The sequence below is a fragment of the Rhinolophus sinicus genome, linkage group LG13 (assembly GCF_036562045.2).
Source record: "Rhinolophus sinicus isolate RSC01 linkage group LG13, ASM3656204v1, whole genome shotgun sequence".
Taxonomy (NCBI): domain Eukaryota; kingdom Metazoa; phylum Chordata; class Mammalia; order Chiroptera; family Rhinolophidae; genus Rhinolophus; species Rhinolophus sinicus.
The window spans coordinates 33,714,687-33,735,473 of NC_133762.1; the positions used below are offsets into that span (position 1 = coordinate 33,714,687).

At 46.1% G+C, this 20,787-nt stretch overlaps 1 protein-coding gene across 2 annotated transcripts in view; it reads right to left on the reverse strand.

The window, feature by feature from the left end:
- The window catches only part of PPP1R16B (protein phosphatase 1 regulatory subunit 16B), a 92,196-nt gene that overhangs the window by 67,945 nt on the left and 3,464 nt on the right, over positions 1-20,787 (reverse strand). The window lies entirely within an intron of this gene.

Genomic DNA, 20,787 nt, shown 5'->3' on the forward strand with positions numbered 1-20,787 from the left:
CTAGAAAATCTTAGTTGAAGTCTTCCTCTTTGGCTGATCTTAAATTTATTTTTAAAAACTCATACTTCTCACTCTCATTGGTTCCTGGACCACATGAAGTCAACAAAATTTCAGAGTCTCCAGCCCACGGGTGCCTGTCTTCATGTCAGCACAGACCCCCATGGGCTCTCAGACAGAGAGGGAGGAGGTCTTGGAACAACTTGAACCTCTCTAAGCCTGTTTTCTCACCTATAAAATGTTGTATTCACCTTCCAGAATTTATAAGATGTTCATGGAATAAAAAGAGCTGAACCCAGAATGTCATACACCTAATAGCAGAGAGAAACAAGTTTGGAGAGAGAAGAGCAGAGACATGTAAATGCAATGTACCTGGGAACCCACAGGCAAGGCTGGTGGAGAATCGGGGGTTGTTGGGTGACAGAAAAACCGGCAGGGGTCTACATCTGTATTGTGTGGAAATGCCTCCATCACAAGGGGGTTGGGATAGCCCCGGGGTTCAGGAAGTGATTGTTATCTCTCCTGGGTTTCTTGCTTCGTTGCCACCTCTGGGTTGCTTGTCTACAAGTGGCTAAAGACCAGGGTTCAGCCTTATCTGAACCCTAAGGTGCTCAGATTGGGTCAGAATGTTCTTCCGGTATCTCCCAGCTCTGAGACTGGAGGGTGGACAGGTGGAATGAGGAAGGGGCTGGCGTGGTGATGCTTCCAGGGCAAAGGTCCCGGGATCCAAGTGGACCTGGGGCCAGACGACAGCAGGAAACAGCTGGCTTTGGTTGACTTTTGTATTCTTTTCTTCGGAATACCTTACCGTGATTTTTAATTCATTCATCAAATTTTTTATTTTGAGGTCACTGTAGATTCGCGTGCCATTGTAACAAGTCACATAAACAGATGCCGTGTACCATTTACCCAGTTTATCCCAATGACAACATCTTGCAAAACCACAGTATAATATTACAACCAGGAGCATGCCATTGATGCAATCTCTCAGTCTCATTCCTATTTCCCCAGTTTGACAGCTACTCGTGTGTGTTTGTGTGTGCGTGTTTAGTTTTATGCAATTTCATTACCTGGGTAAGTTTATGTATCCACCACTACAGTTCCAACACACAAAGATCCCAACAGCCCCTCTCCCAACACACTCCTGCCCTTATCCTCGGCAATCACTCATCTGTTCCTTATCTCTAGAATTTTGTCACTTCGAAAGTGTTATATAAATAGAACCAGACAGTACGTGACCTTTTGGGATTGGCTTTTTTCATTCAGCATGATCCCCTTAAGATTCATCCAAGTTGTTGCCTGTATCAATTGTTCATTCTCTTTTTGTTGCTGAGTAGTATTCCATTTTATGGATGTGCCCCAGTTTGTTCAACCATTCACCAGGTTGTTTCCAGTTTGGGGCTGTTACATTCACATACAGGTTTTTGTGTGAACACGAAGTTTTCATCTCTCTGACTGAATGCCCAGGAGTATAACTGCTGGCTTGTACAGTACATACATGTTTGGTTTTATAAGAAACCGTCAAACTGTTTTCCAGAGTGGCTGTACCATTTTTCATTCCCAACAGCAATGTATGAATGATCCAGTCTCTGTCGGCATTTGGTGTTATTACCGGTTTCTATTTTAGTCATTTAGATAGGTACTTTGGTTGCCTTTTTAAAAGGAGCTCAGGAGAGTTGAATTCAATCATACTGTATTGTCATGATGGTCAAACCTCACTGGCAGCTAGTGGACTACATGTTTACCTTCCCTCCCTTCCTCACGTGGTCAAATATTTAATGAACACCTGCTCTGTAAGAAGCCCTGATTCAGAGATGGATCAGGGACCAGCTCTGCCTTCTAGGAAATCTCTGTCTGTCTGTCTGTCTGTCTGTCTGTCAACCTATGTACAAATGCATTCAATACTCCTGACAAGCTAATGAGACAGGTACTATCATCATCTCCATTTCACAGATAAGGAAACTGAGGCACAGAGAGATGAAGTAACTTAACCCAACATCACACAGCTAGAAAACAGAGGTAACAATCTGCCGGGAGTTATCAGTTGTCCCCAGGGGACAACTGCTAATCCCAAAGGATGGGCAGGAGTGCACCAGGTAAGAGGGACAGACGTGGGCTGAGAGGGAGCTTGGCAATGTTCAAAGGCATGGAGAGGGGCTGACCATCGGGAGGGAATTCTGGAAATCAACACACACAAACATGGCTTGAAGAGGACAGGGATGCCCAACTCAGAGGGAACAGAAGTCTTGGGGACAGTGGTGAGTAACTTGTGGCTGTGGGCCAGACCTAACCTGAAGCCACCTGTGGTCCACACCATGTTTTACAATACGGTAATTCACTGCTAACATTTAAAACGTGGAGACTGTATATCCAAAATCAGGTTTTCAGCTTTTCTCAGAATATCTCAGTCCCTGGCCATGCTGGGCTCACATGGCAGCAATCATCAGGTGTAGAATGGGACTGTCCCCTTAATACGGGGCACATACCCTTTAATTGACCATGGTCCCCATTAACCCCCCCCATTTCTCCCACCTGACCTCCTTCACTAATTGACATCACTTGCTAGTATCTATGGTCATAAGTTTGAAAGTCCCATCTTAGACAGAAGGAGAGAGCAGTTTGCAAATATCCAGAGCTCCCAGCTGCAGTCTCCCCAGGGCAGAACAGGACCGAGGTACAGGGGGGCAGTACAAAGCTATCCAACAAGCAATTCAACCAGGTGCTTGTGGTCTAGTGGCTGTCTCAGGAGGTGGCAAATTCTCCACCGCTCACTGGACAATAGAATTTCTACTATGTCAGATCGACCTACGCATTCTGTAAGATCTCTTTCAGTCCTAAGATTCTGTACCCAGACAGTTACTCATTTCCTCATTATTAAGTATTTACCGATCCCCTGCTCCGTGGGAGGCACCAAAAACATGCTAAGATTGAAAATAAGAATACTCATAACAATCACTTACACTGTTAGAGCACTTAATCCCTTTCCAAGAACTTCCCCAGCCATCATCTCAGCCAAGTGTTTCCCAAAGCGTGGAAAGAGAATCCACTCCGAAGGAATTTTCAAAAGTACAGGACAAGGCTTAACACAGCACGGACTCAGAGACAGCGAGTATACCCTTTTCACTTCTTTTGTAATCTATCAGATTCTCTCAGTTTGGTACAAATAGACTTTTAACATCATTATAACTATACCAATCCTCCCTGTAAACAAAGAAAAATCAGGTCTCAGACACATGGCCTTGAGCAAGCGATTGTCTCCAGAATAGAAGGTAGTAACAATAACATTGTTGTGTTTTCTGTGGATTTGTTTTCACGGTTACTGTTTATTGATGGTAGTGATATAAAACTTCCTTTTTGAATAAATCTACTTCAGTGGAAAGCTAGCAAGGTGGTAGCAAAGAAAAATTAAATGATGATGGCATTTAGTGTTGGCAAAAATTTTAAGTGATTGACATTTGGGAAACCCACCTGGCCATTGATCCTCAATGGTGACAATATTATAAGAGAAGCACTCATATGAGCTCATGATTTCATCTGCCAAGTCGTGACTGGGCATCTGTCACATGCCAGGACGGTGCTAAAGGCTGGGGATACAGCAGGGTCCAAGATAGGCACAGTCCCGGCCCATTGGATGGGTGACAAAACAGAAGCACCAGGGAGTGGGTGACATGCTCCAAGGATACAGAGACTGAGCAGAACCTTGAACCCAGTGCAGTGGTCCCTCCCTGGGTCCCACAGGGGCGAGCCCCAGGAAGAGACAGAAGGCACTCACTGCAATGCCTTCCCTGGCTTGGGCAGTTTGCTCAGGAATTAAGGGCAGTTGCCCAGCCCCCTGGAGAAAAGAGGACAATGCCTCCCAAGGGCCAATAAAAGGGGCCAGAGCACATTTTCTCTGACTTTGCTCTCCCTGCCAGCCCCTCCTGCCTCTCCCTTCTGGGTTCCCCGGAGCTGGGGCTCCAGGACAGCTCCCTCCTGACTACTGGTTTTCAGGTGACCTAGTTTCCCCCAATAGACCCACACACCTCCTCCCACCCCCAGCCAAGAAAACCCTGCTTGGTCTAATTAAAGAATTGCCACCCTGCTGCTAACACAGAAGCTGGGAGGCCCCCTCGAGACAAGGTGCTGACCTGGGTGCTGGGACAGTCCACACAAGTCCTGGCTCTGATGAGCTATGGACTGGCCCCCTCCTGAAACCTGTGCACACCTGCCTTGTACATCCAGAGATAGCCCTGGATGGTGATGAGGACACAGCCCAAACTGCCAGGAGGTGAGAGAGCAATGGCATCATCAACACTTAAAGGGGATTCCCAAAGAAGACCTCACTCGGAGGAAAACCAGATGCATGGAGACGTGGAGCCCACTGTGCCATGGGAACAAACCAAGGGACGATCCTGCAGAGAACTGGGCACGTGGGGCCACAAGGCGGTGGAGTGGCTGAGCTGACAAGGCGGGTATGGGACGGGTCTGAGGAAGCCAGGGTAGGTTACCCAGGAAGTGTAAGTGACCTGAGAGGAGAAATCAGAAGCAAGGCAAAATAGAGTGGGTACCTAATTTTCCCAACAAATGACTGTGTGATTTCTGCGTGGAGGAACCAGAATAGCCTAATTGTGGGCAGCAGGAAGTCTGAGGCCAAGGCACTTGACCTTCAGCGAGGCAGGGTCAGGCTGTTGGGGTGAGCCTGGATTCAGCCTTTGTGGCTGTGTGACACAGTCTGAACTCGATTCCTCTTGCTGCATCCATTAACCCTTGCTGCCTCTGAGGGGAGAAACCAAGTCAGTGTACATCTGGGGAAGCAGAGGCTGAGCTCCAGGAGGCTGAGCCTCGAAGGAAAAGGGCAGGGAAGGTGCTGGGGCTTGGGGACCGGTGGAGGGGGTGATGGGCAGGAAGAACCCCTCTTCCCCCCAAAAGGAGAAGACTACTACAAGAGTGTTGCTTGGGTTATGACTATGCCTCCAGGGAAACAAGAAAAGGAAGAAAGGCCTGGGTCCATTGAAAGACAGTTTGATGGTGGCCCTTGTAGTTCCCCCGTCATTACTCTGTGCTGGGACCTGGTTTGCCAGAACAAGTTAGCAATGGCCTAAGTCCAGCCTCAGTGATCGGTTGGGGATAGACATGTGACTTATGTTGACCTGGGAACTGGAAGCATTTGCCGCTGGAAGCCATCTTGCCACCAGCAATGCAGGAAGCCAGCCTTTGGATGATGTCAGTACTTAGAAGTCAGAGGAGGGACACAGGGGCCTTTAACTTAGGGTCCTCTGGACTTCAGCTATCCAAGCCAACAAAATCCCCTTTATCATTTAAACCAGTTGGATTGACTTTTGGCCCAAAGCTCTGTAACAGATAGCAATGCTGTTTTTAGGGATGCAGGAATGGGGCCCCCAAAAGGAACTGCTGACTGACCTCTTTCTGGGGCTTACTACCAGATACGTACACTTCCCCTACCATGGCCACTGAGGGCCCTACAGGCCTAAGGTGAGGGTCAGCCTTGAGGAAGGGTAGGAAGGCCGAAACCAGGTCCCTGTCTCCTGAGATGGGAGGACAGGGCCCAGGCATTGGGACTTGTCAATCCCAGGGGAGCTGGTGAGTGACACATCTTTGGCCTCGAGCCCAGAGCCTTGAGAAAAACAACATGAAGGAAGGTGAATTCAAATTGAAGAGACTTTAAAACATGAGTCAGACAGTGTCTCAAAGTTCACACTGTTAAAAGAAAATGTTAAGATTTTTTTTTTTCATGTTCTCCAGCTATTCTTCTCCACACAATACTGGCAGCAGCCTGGAGGAAGGCCGTGAGTGCTTTCTCCTCGTGCTTCCTGGAGCATTGAGCACAAGGGGAAAAGGAAAACAAAACACTGCACTGGCTTCCCTTCCTCCTGGGATCTCACTGGGGACCCACTTTCTCTCTAAAGGATGCACACCCAACCCTCCCACAACACGCTTCTTTGAATAACAGCGTCACGTCCCCCCCCCCAAATATAAAGATGCTTTACTCATAAGCCAAGAGACTTTTGGGGTCCTTGGTGCTCCCAATAACTGATTAGAAATTAGCCTTGTCCCCCCACCCCCGCTCCCAAACCCATTCTCATGGGATTTTGTGGACTGACTGTCCTCTTCCTGCTGGGATGGATCTTCTAGACTTTGGACACAATCATCCTAGACAGACATCCTGGTTTTAAATCTGTTGTGGAACGTGGGTCCTCAAGATTCTGCTCCTTAACTCCACCTTCATTCAGACCTGTGAGTGCCCCTAGGCGTGGCCCTGACTTGTCATGTCCCCTGAAGGCCATCTACTATGACCCAATTTGACAAGATTTGGGGGGCAAGGGGAGAGCTCAAGGGAAGGGCAGCAGAACTCAAAAACTACAAGTTCAACAAGAACAAAGAGTGATGAAGGAACTAATGCATCTTGAGCTCTGTCAGGAAAATAATCATGTCCAACACTGGGATAATAGCCCAGTTGAGCTCTGTCTGAACTGGCAGGGCCATCTTGGGAACATAGGACCAGGCCTTACCAAAAGCCACCAGGGAAAGCATTAGCTTCGTTCCGGTCGCTAGAGGGCAGTGCTGGGATCAGGCACAGGCCCAAAGAAGACAAGGATGAGCCGCCACGAGGAAACACTATCTAATGTTGACAATTCAACAAAGCCTAGCGATGGCACCAGGAACTCCATGGTCCATGTCACTCATGAGGCTGCTGAGAGAGAAGGCACATGAGGGGTTGGTTGTAGGTGAGACTGGCCCAGTGAACCCCAACCCTGGCCTGGCAGACAATCATCAGTATTAGGAGTAAGCACTCTATCATGTAGATTAGCAGCCCAGCACTTGGTAACCACCAGGCTAGGCAGCCTTTAGGACCATTCCAAATAGATGCTGATGGATGATACGTGGGATTTGTTTAGCTTTCTCAGGCTCAGCTCCACGAAAACTTCCAAGGAAGCCACAGCTCGAGCAGGCGAAGGGAAACCCATGAACACACACCAGTCTTCCACTCGGAGTTGCTCCCTGTGAACCCGAACCCACAGAGAGGCCCACACACTTGTAGGTAAGAATGCCAGTGTGGGGGAGGCTGCAGGGGACGGAACAAAGGTGCCAAGGCTAGGGCGCACACAACACTAACACGATGTCTACGAATACATTAGTCAGGGACAGTCACGGTGCTGAACCAAACAGCCTGTCTTCTAAAAAAGCTTATGTAATAGCTAAGTACAGGGAAATGGGACTCAAATTACACACAGTGTTTCTCCAGGCTTGGGGGAGTGTGCTCCATCCCTGCCTTTGCAGGGAGATAAAAACTCCCCTTGCAGCAGGAAGGATCGTTTTCCAAAGGAGGCCACCTCTGGCCACAGAACACCCTCCTAGGTTACACGTTTATTAAGCAGGGGACAGCATTTCACCCTGGCTGAGGCTGCAGTGGCCTCTGCCTCCTCCATCTCCCTCTCTCAGCATGACTTCCTTGGCCCAATTTCCCTCTGTCGTGCCAACGCTTAGGTGGCTTCTTGGAGCACTGTGAGAGCAGGGGTGATGAGCCATGTGTGACAACAGGAGAAATGAGTGTGCCAGTGGATTAGTAATGCCTGCCACAGATTAAGGAGTGGGAAGTAGCCGCATGCATACTGAGCCCACAAGAGGGCCCACACTGACACCTGAAACTAATTTTAAAAATAAATAAATAAATAAATAAATAAATAAATAAATAAATAAAAAGATGGTCCACACCATGACGACCAACATAGAGGAGGAAGGGGACCATGGTCTGCTTCCTAATAAGACCCCTGCCTTCACTTCAGAAACCCCAAAGACATTCCCTAACAAGCTCTCTCTTCCCCTTTAGCCAGGGCTGTTCTTAGCCACATAGGAAGTAGCTGGGTTGGGAATTTAAAAAGGCATTTCATCCTGTTTGTTCTCTGAGGCTTAGAGAATAATTCCAAGGAAGCAAGGACAATAAAAAGCACAGAGTTGGACTCCAAGGAGAAAGCCCCACACTAGAGGAAGAAAGAATGAGGACGGGAACAACTAGAGCAATGCAGAGAATGGATACCATTCAAACCCGGGTCTGCTTAATTCCAATCTACGTACATAAAGAGGAGAAGAAGGAACTAGGAAAAATGCTGAAAAACACAGAAGTGCTTTAAAAGATCTTCCTCATGAAATGCAAGAAGATTTCAGAAAATCTACAGGATGAGTGATCAGGGACGTAAGAGGACATTTCGAGTAAGAAATCAGATCAGTTTGTAATAGTACCAGTACTTGCCAAAGTCAGTATAGAGTAAACACATGCTTAATGCAACTAAAGACAATCATCACAGAACCTATAAAATACGTAAATGAGATGAGCCCAGAGGTAGAGGAGGCAGGGTAATAATGGCAGCTGCTGAGTACAGCACGTCTTCCACAGGTCAAGCTCTTTGCATGTGACATGTCTAGGAATCCTTGCACCAACTCTGCAATGTAGGTATCGTCCCTATTTCAAAGAGGAGAAAGCTGAGACTCAGAGAGGCTACGGAACTTGTAAGCGGGGCTGATGTTGCAGTGGTGGTGGCTCGCCTGTCTTCTGATTGGTGCCATACTGGTTAAGTATTTTGAATCTCTCCCCTGCTTGGAACTAAATGAAAAATGCCAGACAGGGAAGACGGCCGACGGAAACATGACTGAGAGCGTGAAGAGGAGTCCTTGAAGGAGAATAAATGAAATACGTGCAGAGTAAGGACAATAATTAAAGGCATAATTGGAGCTGTCATTACCTTCGGAGGCTTAGGCAGCCAATATCTGTGTTTCATCCTAAATTTCATAAAATCTGCCTTCCAAACCCCTGTGGGCTCAGCCCGCTATTCCCAGTGTTCCCTTTCCTGGGGAGCACGTTCTTATTTTCCCCTTCACCCGGCAACTCCCAAACCAGATTCACAGCAGCCACCACGTTCCTCTCTCTTCTACTCTCAGAATGAAGAAATTGTTGGTAGAATAAATCGGGAAGTTTCCAGATGCGCTGCATTTTGGTAAACGAAGTTTCCATCCAACGTGCAGTCTTTGAAGCCTCTGAGTAGTGGCTCTGTGACCTTCCAGGGCCCCACACAGAGAGGAGCAAGCTGTAGTAGACGGCCTTTACATGACTTCGGTTCCTCCTCGCTTTGATTTCCAGCCAAAGTTCCTTCTCTTTGATTCCCTCCTCTTGGCTCCTCCTGGGTGTGCACAACGCCAAGCACACCTCTCCTTTCCTTTTGACCAGCTTTCTTTCCGCTAAACATGGTAAATTCTTCCCCAAGCCAGAGATTCAATCCCATGAAAGTGCTGTTACTATCATAATTGAATTTACCTCCTCACGTGGAAATCTCAGGTTCACTTTATTAGCCACTTTGGTCTACACTCAGCTATCTGGGGCCCTGATGTTATTTCAACCCACTCACTCATCGTTTTCTCCAGGACATTACTGAACGCCCTCTCTATTGTATACCTGATGCTTTCAATGAGTTTCAGGGTTTTCTTCCAGAAAATTTCTCCCCTAATTCACTTCCACTTTTAAATTTAAAGCTGCATTCACTTAGACAATATTTATTGCCATCGACTATGTTCTAGGCAGTAGACTAGGGGGGCTCTGAGGGGCCTTTAATGAACAAAACTATCAATCAGAAAGGTTCTGCTTCTAGTAATGGCAGAAGAGCTCTTAGCAGACCTACCCTCTCACAAATAACCATTATAAACCATACACACACAGACACAGAGAGATAACCTATTGAAAGGCACTAATGTGTTTAACCACAAGCATACAAAAACTCAAGGAGAGTCAACACTTGAAAGAAAGAAATGACAATAGGTGGCTCCTGTGTTTTTATAGCTTTTGACCCAAGGACAAGCCCAAGTCAGTGTAGATGGTGGGGCTACAATTTGGATAGAAACCTTTACACTTACTGTTTGAGGAATTAGAGGACAGCGTTCAGGTAACAACAGTGGGAAATTAAGGAGAGACATCCCAAAAAAGGGTCACAGAACAGTAGCCCCAAATTCTGAGTATGAATTCTGCGCAAATCTCCCTGAATGATGCATGTTAAAAAGGCAGGTTCCAAGCAGCCCAACTAAGGCTAACAGAACTGAAGCAAGATTTCAGCTATTGCCCACTCCTGGGTAACTGAGTTTAGAGTTTAAGTTTGGTCAAGTAAACTACCTAAAAAAGAAAATCAATACTGTTTTGAGGAACATAATACAATCAAGAGTCCCTTCAAGTCTCATTCATAATGTTCAGGATGTAATACAACATCACTAGGGAAAAAAAAAAAGGAAAACATAGCCCGAACTCAAGAGGAAAGACAATCAATAGAGATCTACCCAAGAGGACCCAGATGATTTTAACAGATAAGAATTTGAAAGCTGTTAGAATTTTGCTCAAGAGTGTAAAAGAAAATATGTTTGTAATAAATGAACAAATAGGAAATGTGAGCCACAGCGTAGAAACTACAAAGAGAACCAGATTTATAAATCAGATCAGCTAAATCCCCACCAACTCCTTCCTCTGCATCCATGAGAGTTGTGCTTCTCACAAGGGACAGTTACACAGTTCTAATATTGACTTCAACGACAACATTTTTTAGCACCTTTCAAGTGCAAGGTATCGGGCAAGCTTGGGGGAGTGAAACTACTACACAAAATCTTACCCTCTGGTAGCAAAGACCAGATCTTCTCATCTGACAACATCTATATAGACTAGTTATAGTGCACTTATATATAGTATATATGCGACACTTCTCAGGTCCTCCCTTCTCTTTCAGATCTTAAACAGGAAGAAGAGATTGAAGCCCTGCCCTGGCCTCTTTCCAGCTCCCAGATCACTCCTGATGGAGCCATTTGCCCCACATAAAGCACAGAGGAATGAGGGTGAGGGACAGGCTCTCTAGTGGGATACACGTCCACACTCTCCTTCCACAGCAAAAGTATCCTCCACTGCTGATTAGACAGATCAGTTCTATAAAAATCTCTGGGTACCAATATCAAAGAGAGTCAATGGGGAGGCTCTTGTCATTGTAACACTTCTTCATCAAGTTTCATCGACAGGTGTTTTGCTTTTTCAAAACCTTTTAGAAAAGAGGTTTTCAAACTTGTCTATATGTTGGAATCACCTGGAGATGCTGGGAACATACAAGGTCGGACAACTAAGTTCGCAAACTCATCCTAGAAAAAGCACTACATACCACATTGCTGAATATCACTATGGTCACCTTCAAAGCACTCCCCTTGGGAAGCTATGCACTGATGCCAGCACCTATGCCACTCTTCAAAGCAATTTTGCAACTCTTTTTCTGGAATGGCCATCAGAGCTGTCGTCATATTACCCTTGATGTCCTGAATGTCATCAAAATGTCTTCCTTTCAATATTTCCTTTATCTTCTGTTAAAGAAAGAAGTCATTGGGGGCCAGATCAGGTGAGTAGGGAGGATGTTCCAATACAGTTATTTGTTTACTGGCTAAAAGCTCCCTCACAGACAGTGCCCTGTGAGATGGTGCTTTGTTGTGATGCAAGAGCCATGAATTGTTGGCAAAAAGTTCAGGTCGTCTAACTTTTTCACGCAGTCTTTTCAGCACTTCCAAATAGTAAAGTTGGTTAAGTGTTTGTCCAGTTGGTACAAATTCATAATGAATAATCCCTCTGATATCAAAAAAGGTTAGCAACATCATTACAACAAGTTCGGGAACTTAATTGTCACGCCTCATATATTAAGATCACAGAGCAAGAAGACTATATATCCAGCAGAATGGCCAAAAAGAATTTTTTAAGACAGAAAATAGCAACTGCTGGTAAGAATTCTGATACACCGAGAATATAAATTGATACAAGCACTTTTAAAACTGCTCAGCAATATCTTTTAAAGCTGAACATACGAGTGTGCCCACCCGATAACCCAGCAATTTAATTCCTATGAATAAACCCAACAAAAATGTCTATATACATTCACCAAAAGGCATTTACGAGAATGTTAATAGCACTATTTGTAATAGTCCCAAGGTATAAACTATCCAAAATGCCCACCAACGGTAGTCTGGAAAAGAGTTATGGTGTGTTCACACAAGGGAACAGTGTACAACCATGAGAATGAGCGATATACAATTGGACTCTCACAGGTTAACCAAACAATCCAAACACACACACAAAATGTGTACCATATGATTCCATTTATGTAAAATTCAATAACCAGCAAAATGGATCTATGTTATCAATCAGGATAGTGGTTTTGGGGTGGGAGGGGTGACTGGAAAGTGCCATCGGAGGGGCTTTTGGAGTACTGGTAACACTCAGTTTTTAGAGCGGGATAGGAGTTACACGGCCATGTTCAGTTTGTGAAAAATTCATTCACTTAGGGTTTGTGTACTTTTCTATATTTGTTTTACCTTAATAAATCATTAAAAAATTTTAAAATACTGACACCTGGGTCCCACCTTGAGAGATCTAGTTTAATTGCTCTAAGATGCAACCAGGCATTAAGAATTTTAAAAGCACCCCTGGTGGCTCTAAGGTGCATCCAAGAACCACTGTGTTAAAACTTGGCAACCCTCCTTAACTGTTTCTTGGAGCAGGAAGTGCTGCTGCTCCTCCAGAAAGTCTGAAGCAGATTTCTTTTTTTAGAACATTGATAGCTCTAGAGGAGGTTAATAGGTGATACATGGAAAAAGGGGGGGGGGGGTCCATCGTCAAACATGTAATTTTTAAAATTCTAATTATAAATTTTTATTGAGCACTTACTACATTCCTAGAGCTACGTGCTTTAGCTACACTATCTCATTTAATCCTCACCACAAGCCTATGAGAAAGGTACTATTAATCGTCGTTTTGCAGAAGGATAAACTAAAACTCAATGGGGGTAATTGCCAAAGTCACACAGCAGTAAGCAACAGGGCTCAGATTCAAATCCACATTGGCCTTGACACTGAAGCCCATGCTCTTCACCACTCTCCTAATTTGCCTCTCCAGGCAGTACTTGATTGCAGGACTTAACAGAGCTTTAAGCACAGCTAGGCTAACGTGAGCTGTGGGTTGCCAAGATAGGAACGTGGAATACAGCATTTCCCAAAGTGGTTTTTTTGCCTCCATGTCTTACCGTCCATACCACTGGCAGAGTTTTATTTTAAAATCAAGTCCGTATTTCCCTTGTAGGGGAGCATTAAATCCCTCTCCATTGCCTACAGAGTCAAAGCTAAATTCCTCAGCCTGACAGTCCACGCCAGCCTGCATGTGACCTTGACATTTTAACTTTATCTCTGGCCATCCTAATGCCCCCTAACCCACTAAACACTCGATTTTCCAACTACACTGAACAGGTGTGGTGGAGTCACACCCCCGCAATGGTAGCCACCATTTGCTGAGAATCTGCTATGTGCCAGGTACTACACATAAATTAACTTTAATCCCCACAAGGAGCCTTTTAACACAGGTATCATGAGCCCCATAGGTAGATTCGGAAATGGAGGCTTATCATGACATGCCCAACGTCACAACTAGTAAATAACAGGACTCAGATTTGGACCCAGATTTCGATTGCTCTGCTACAAAGCCCATGCAGTTTTCAATACGTTACACTCATGTTCTCGCCTGTATTCATGCTGTTCCATGGAGTGGCAAACCCTTCTTTCTCTCCCCTCGGCAAACTCTTCCTCGTTCTTTGAGAGCTAGCGTAAGTGCTGTAGTAATCATATCTACGATCCCTTAAGTGCTTTCCAGGCATTGTGTTCAGCACTCGACTTGCCTTCTCTTATTTACACAGTGTCTCAATGCTTTTTATTCCCTTTGAATTGTTCTTTATCTTCCCTGTACCAAATGGGTTTCTTTCTCCTCTCTAGTTCCAAGGTATGCGACCACACCTCTGTTGTGGCACTCAACGCTCTATAGTAATGGTTAGTTTCCGATCTGCCTCTTCCTTTGGACTAGATGCTCTCGAAAGGCAAGGCATATATGCTATTCATCTATACACCCTGCCATAGAGTCGCCCAGCATGTGGTGGGTATTCAGAAATGGGTGGACAGGAAGGTGGGAGACCAAGAGACTGAAATTCACTGAGATTGTTCCATTAGTTCTGTCATAGGGAGGGGTTCCTTGCCCTGGAACCAGCGCTGCAGCACGAAGCCAAACCAAATAGACCTGGCTGATGGGGAAAGAGGTCACACTGAAGGACACATCTCTCTTGGTCCCTTTTGTGTCTTCCATGAAAAGAAGAGTTACGATTGCCCTTCACTTCACAGTCTCTTCAACCCTGCATGCTTTGCAATTGGTTCTATACATCCCTGCGTAGGTGATTTGCTGTTAAACAATGGTTAGGTTCATTCTACAGCATTGTTTCAGATATTCTTATCTGCTCCTTGCCTTGTGTTATTAAGATATCCCAAGTGAATGAAGATATACAGGACAGGTGACCCCCAAAAAATGTACAGCTAAGGCGTGGCTCCCCAGAGGTGTATAGATCAGCTGACCATACCCCTTTCTAAATGGATTTTTTCCTTTTGAATATGAGGCCCCTTACAAGATAGAGACATCTTTGATGCTCGCTCATTCACTGAACACCCATTCGGTGCATCCACTCTACCATGGGAACTGTTCAGAGCACACTTCCTTGTAACCTCTGCAGTAACCGCCTATTCATGCCACCCATATCCAACCTATATGAGCTCCAAGGTGGTGGATTTTTAAGGCCAGCCTCTGCTCCGGTTAGCAATGCCAGCCGCAAACTCGGCTGAGTTTCTGCACAGCCTCCCTCAAACAAACCCCATTAGTAAACATGGAAACGACCAAAAAGAGTATTTCAAAATGACTTTTTTGCTGCCCCCGCTAGGGGAAAGCTGCAGGATTTTTCTGCTTCTAGTCATGTCATTTTCTTTGGAGGATTTCAAGTCCTCTCCCGCATCGTAGTGTATACTGTATTTTATGAATTCATTTGTGACATTCATGAAAATAGAGCTTATCAAACAAAAGTCAGCTTAGTTCATGCATTCCCCTAGTACACGCGAACTCCACTGTTCTTCTTTGATTTTATTTGTCCATGTATCTCCTTCCTCCAGGAGACAGGGATCACCCTGAGGGCAGAAGCTGGCTTAATTGAATTTTATGTCTCTGATTCCAAGCATAAATCCAGGTAAAATGGAGTTCTTGAATATTTAACAATCTTTATGTAGGCACAGTCTAAAGGGTCAAAATTTGAACTACTGTGGAACCTGACTCAGAAAAACTCTGTTTTATGCTATCAGACTGGCAAAGATTAAAGTTACTTAAAACTCAGTGTTGGAGAAGAGGATGGGGAAATAGGCATTCACACATACTGTTGAGGGAATAGAAATTATTTGGTCTCTTGGGAGGACAATTTGACAATGTCTGTCATAGCTCAAACTGCAGGAAATTTTCCCTATAGATAAAATCACACCAGTGTACAAAGATATACACTGTGCAAGCAAGGACGTCTCAGCATCATACATTTGCAGTAGGAAAAAGCTGGAAACAATCTGAACTGCCAGCAAGGCACTAGAAATAAATGATGGTAAATTTTTATTACTGGAATGTCACGGAGCCTAAAGACTAAGGTATATGGCTTTGTGTTGACATGTGCTGAGATACATCAGCTGAAAAAAGGAAATTTCAGAACAGTGATGTATAGAAGTGTTAAAAAGAAAAAAGGATACACATGTAAATGAATATGGGTGTGTATATGTATAAGACATTCATGGAAAGATACATAAAACTTCAGGGAAAAGAATTGAGTGGCTGGGGAGGATGGCTGGGGAAATGTCACTTTCTATTTTCCACATTTCGGGACTGTTTAAATTTTAAGAATGAATGTGTATTCTTTTATAATTAAAAAAGCATGAAATATACCAATAAGAGAACAAAAGCTGGAATTTGCATGTAAAAGAAAAAAAACAATGACAATTTGGAGAAAATCGTCCCTATTTCTTTAGCAGGCCATCGGCAATGTCTAAAAGGCAGTGTCGGCTCTCTGCCCAGTCCATGGGAGAGCCGGTGATGACTACAGGGTTCCCAGAAAGGACCTAGCGACAGCGATAGTCACCGAGAAGGGCTAAGAGCCCTGAAGAGAGTAAGTGCGAGAATCTGTGCCTTGTACTTGCTCTGGGATGACAGGAAATAAAGCCAGTTGTGACTGAGACTCTGAACCATTCTGGGAGCCAAAAATTCTGAGAACTCACCAGGCTGGCACAGGCACTGGGGCCTCTAATCAGTGCCAAGGAGCAAAGGCTAGGGATGCCTAGGTAAGTAATAGACACAAGGGACCTGTGTGAGCAAAACAACTAACCCAGCCCCCAGGGACATCAATGGCAGAGGGCTCTGCTCACCTGTCCCCTTTGCTCAGAAGCCGTCTATGACTCCCAGGGGCTGACTTTGCTGATACGCGTGCAATAATAACAGTTGAGCGGTATCAGGTACATCCTACAGGCCAAGCAGAGGCGAAATGATCAATCGTAGCATCGCATGCTATGTTTCCTGTTTTACAAGGTGGGGAATTCAGGCTCAGAGAAGGTAAGCAAGTCACTTGCTCAAGGTTGCAGTATGTGGGAGAAGTGGGAATCAAACCCAAGTCTGACTCCAGAGCCAGCCAAGGTCACTGCTAGCCTTCCCTCCATGTGGGGAAGAGCTAGAAAAAGGCTCTCCCTCAGCGTAGGGACAGCCCTATGGAGCGCAACAGCATTTTCATGCAAAGGAAAGCCAGAGAGTGTAATGAGGAACTGCCAGGACTTTGAAGCCAGAGGTCCTGGGTGCAAATCCTTGCTCTGCCACTTGCTGGCAGACCCGGGGCAAGTCATTGAAATTTCCTGTGCCTCATTTTCCTCAGCAGTAAAATCAGTAACAAGGCCACCCCTCTCAGAGTCGCTAGGAGGGCTGAAAGAGTTAGACAGATAGGGCTTGGCTCACAATAAGTACCAAATGTTAATGATTAGTTAACATTAATAAAGCTATGCACGCTTTCTTCCAGGCAGATACAGTTCAAGCTTGCCAAGTGGATTGGGCAAGGTTTCCGCCCCTCTCTCAGCTGGATACCATCGGGCAATACACAACTACCACCTAACACGGGCCCTGCTGAGCAATTAATTTCCACGGGCTGCCAGTTCTGCCTCCCTCCACCAGCCTGGCTGTGAATCAGAACCAGTTGGCACACTGTTCTAAAATACAGATTCCCAGGGCCCCATTTTGGCTGGTCCTGATCCAGGTGGGCTGGGCGAGGGCCCAGGGCTAAGTCTATATGTACATAACAAGTCCCAGGTGACCAGGTGACCCAAGAAGAGTGTGCTCCAGGACACACATTTCTGGAAGCTCTAGAAGCCCCTCACATCTCGTTCTGGCTGTTTCAGTTGTTTCTTGAGAGCAAGCAGCCATCCTTTTGCATCTGTTCCCAGGCCTGGGCACAGAGAGAAGGGGCGCAGGAAATATGTGATTCTGCAAACCAGCCAGCAGAGCAGATGGCTATGCAAACAGGCACAACAGGCTGAATTTGCTTTTGTGCTGGAGTGGGTTGCAGTGGGGACCCCTCACCTGTAGACTTGGGATTCCCCAGACCCCTGCTACTCAAAGTAGCAGACCAATAGAATGACTCCCAGCGGGAGCTTATTAGAAATGTAGATGCTCAGGCCCCAGAGCTACTGAATCAGATTCTGCACTTTATAGGAACCCAAGACAATTGGTGAGCAAGTTTGAGACACGTGCCTGAGATCCTTTCCCCCCTTCGAATAAGTTCTAACTAATGTGTACCTCTAACCTGTCCAAACGCCCTTTGGGGCCAACCTTTCCCTTCAAACTCCCAGAGAGCCCTGGAAAAACAGCATGATCCTTTCAATAGCCAGCCTGGGGCTCATGGGGAACCTTTGTTTTAATGAGTTATTTATTTCAGAGTCCACACTAAAATAAACCTTCTGAACACATTGAAAAAGAGACCACAACCCCAGCCTCTACACTCCCGGGGCGTAAAACATTCCCTTCTTTTGTACAGAGTCACGACCCCTGCTTCCCTGGCCAAAGCCATCCAAAGACATCGAATGGCCCAAAAAAAACAAGCCCTGTCTTCCTGTTGGCCAAGCTTCAAGTTATTGGTCAGATTTCACACTGGAGCTTGATCTCATTAATCCAAGGCCTATCACAGTGCTGTAAATGTCAGTGGAAAACAGCCATTCAGTGGGTTTCCTTCATTCCACCAGCAAGGGAAAAAACAGGAAGCTGACAGCAGCTGCGCTCCAGCCTGGCAAATCCCAAGGGTCCAGCTGACAGGGCGTTCCTTTTCAGCACCTATATCCCCCTGCCCCAGCCTGCTTGTCCAGATAAAGGTGGGTCCTGTATCTCCATGAGCAAAATTCAGTGGTGATCGCAATTCAGATCATTCAAGCCCCCAAACACCTGCTTGGGAAAGAAAATAGCTTGGTCTGAATTTATTTGGGCCTGAATTACTAATTGGCTGGTCATCGTTCAGATTCATCTAAATTTCTTCTGCCCATTCAAAATGTCCCACAAGCCAAACCTCTGGGACTCCAGGGGACAGAAGGCCTTCCAAGCCCTCGTTCATCTCTTTAATGCATATTATCTCCTGTGCGCCCGGCATCATGCGGGGCAACTGGGGACACAGAGCTGAACGAATTAGACGCAGATACTGACTTTATGAAGTTCATAGTCCGGTCTAAGCTTTCGCTGCCTTGGCACTATTGACATTTGGGACGGGATAATTCTTCATTGTGGGAGCCGTCCTGTGCACGGTGAGATATTTAGCTCCCTTCCTGGTTTCTACCCACTAGATGCCATAGCCCCCCCCCCCCAGTTGTGACAACCAGAAATGTCTGCAGACATTGTCAAATGCTCCCTGGGGAGCCAAACTGCCCCCATTTGAGAAACACTGACCTAGTGGGTGAGAGACTAAAGGAGTAATGACCACAAATAACCATATAATCACAATTATGGTTAAGTACCATGGAGGAAAATGTGGCTATTCCACCAACATTATCTAAGACTTGGAAGCCAGGCATTTTATGTGTAATTACAAATACTTATGCCCCCTCTCAATGACATATATGATCTGTATTTCCACATGAAGAAGTCGAAACTCAAGGAAATGAAGAAATTGTCCGAGGCCGAAGAGCCGGTAGAAGGCACGGCCAGGATTTGCATCCTGGCCCTAAACTCTGCCTCCCAAGGAAATCTGAGCCTTCTCTAAACAGGTAGGGTGTGTGGGTACCTGATGCTCTGACCAGCCCTCCTAAAAGACTCATTGCTTCCTGGGGTCACCGAGGAGTTCAACCACCACCTGCTACGTCCATCAATCAAGCTGCAAACTGCCTGCGTTAAGGCACATTTGTGGGACACTCACGGGCTGAGGAATGCCGCCTGAACTCTGAGGCATCCAAAACACCTCCCCCTCACCAAGTGCCTGCACACAGGGCCTTCCCAAAGGTCAGGGCAGGGACAGAATGCGGCAGTCCCCAGGTCCCCAGAGCACAACCCGCTGTGACCCATCTCCACGGTGCTTACTGCCCAGCTTCCAAGGGGATACAGTGAAAAAGCCAGACATTCTGCAGTCAGCTTTAAGTATTTAAAAGGAGCACAAGTGAGCTGGTATAGGATAGCATATAGAAACTTTGGCGATCCCCAGACATGAGTTCCTACTGCATATAAGCTACATGCCCTTTAGCAAATCACCTCATCCTTTGTGCCTCGGTTTCCCCCGCTGTGCAACGGGGATAAACGCAACCACTATGGTGAGAATGGCCATGGAAGCAAAGACCTTGGACAGTGACCACCACCCAGAAAAGCACTTGGCACACTTTTATGATCAATAAAGGAGCCAGATCGGGACACTTCCTCTACCCCCATCCCCTTCCTTCAAATGAGAAGCTGAGTCCCAGGAGAAAAGAAACAGGTGTGGAAGTATCTCATCTCAGGAAGCATCTCAGGGAAAAGGAGGGGAACTCTGTGCTTCCTGGGTAGAAAAAGAGGAAGGGACAGTTAATGTATCGGCAAATGAGCACAGCCCAGCCCTTCCTTCAGAAGTTAATACTAGACTTTCTAGGGTGCTACAATCAGACAACCCTCCGCAGGCTGCAGGGTGCCTGCTTCGGGTCAGCGAGTGTTTAATCATTCAGGACCCCTGGTCAGGATGGCCTCTGCCTACCTCCATAGCTTTGCCTGCTGCCCCTGCCTCTGTCACACCCTGTGGGGACGGTGCTCCAGCTGCAACTCCTGCCCACTGCTCTCAAAGACACCAAGCACTTTTAAGCCTCTGTGCCTTTGCACAAGCTGTTCTCTCTGTGCAGGCTGCCTACCCCATATTACCCACCACCTGGAAAATTGTCTCTGAAGGGCTCAAATGTGTTCCCACAGCAAACTTTGCCCACCTGCTATTGGTCATCACAGACTAATAATAACAGCAAGTAACATTTGCAAGCATAGATTAATAGCTACAAGGCCCTGAGCTGAGTTTCTTACCCACATGGTCTCTCTTTTCTCTTCACATCACCACCCTAGGTAGGCAGCTTGTCTGCTTGAGAGGTAAGGTACCTATCCATCACCACCCAGCCACAGGGTGGCAGAGTCAGGAATGAAACCTGTTGGTGGACCTGAGCGCATCTGTTCATCCATCGCTCTACTGTTCACTCTTCCTACCAGCAAAACTGTTATCGCTCCCTATCTGTTGAGGACAGTGGCCTCACTATCTGTTTCCAGGCTGGCCTGTCCCCCATAGAATGAGAACCCAGAGAGCTGCCTTACTCATCTAGAAATCCCTTGGTCTGGAATGGAGTAAAGTGGAGCACAAGATCTAGGATGGAGTAAATATCTCT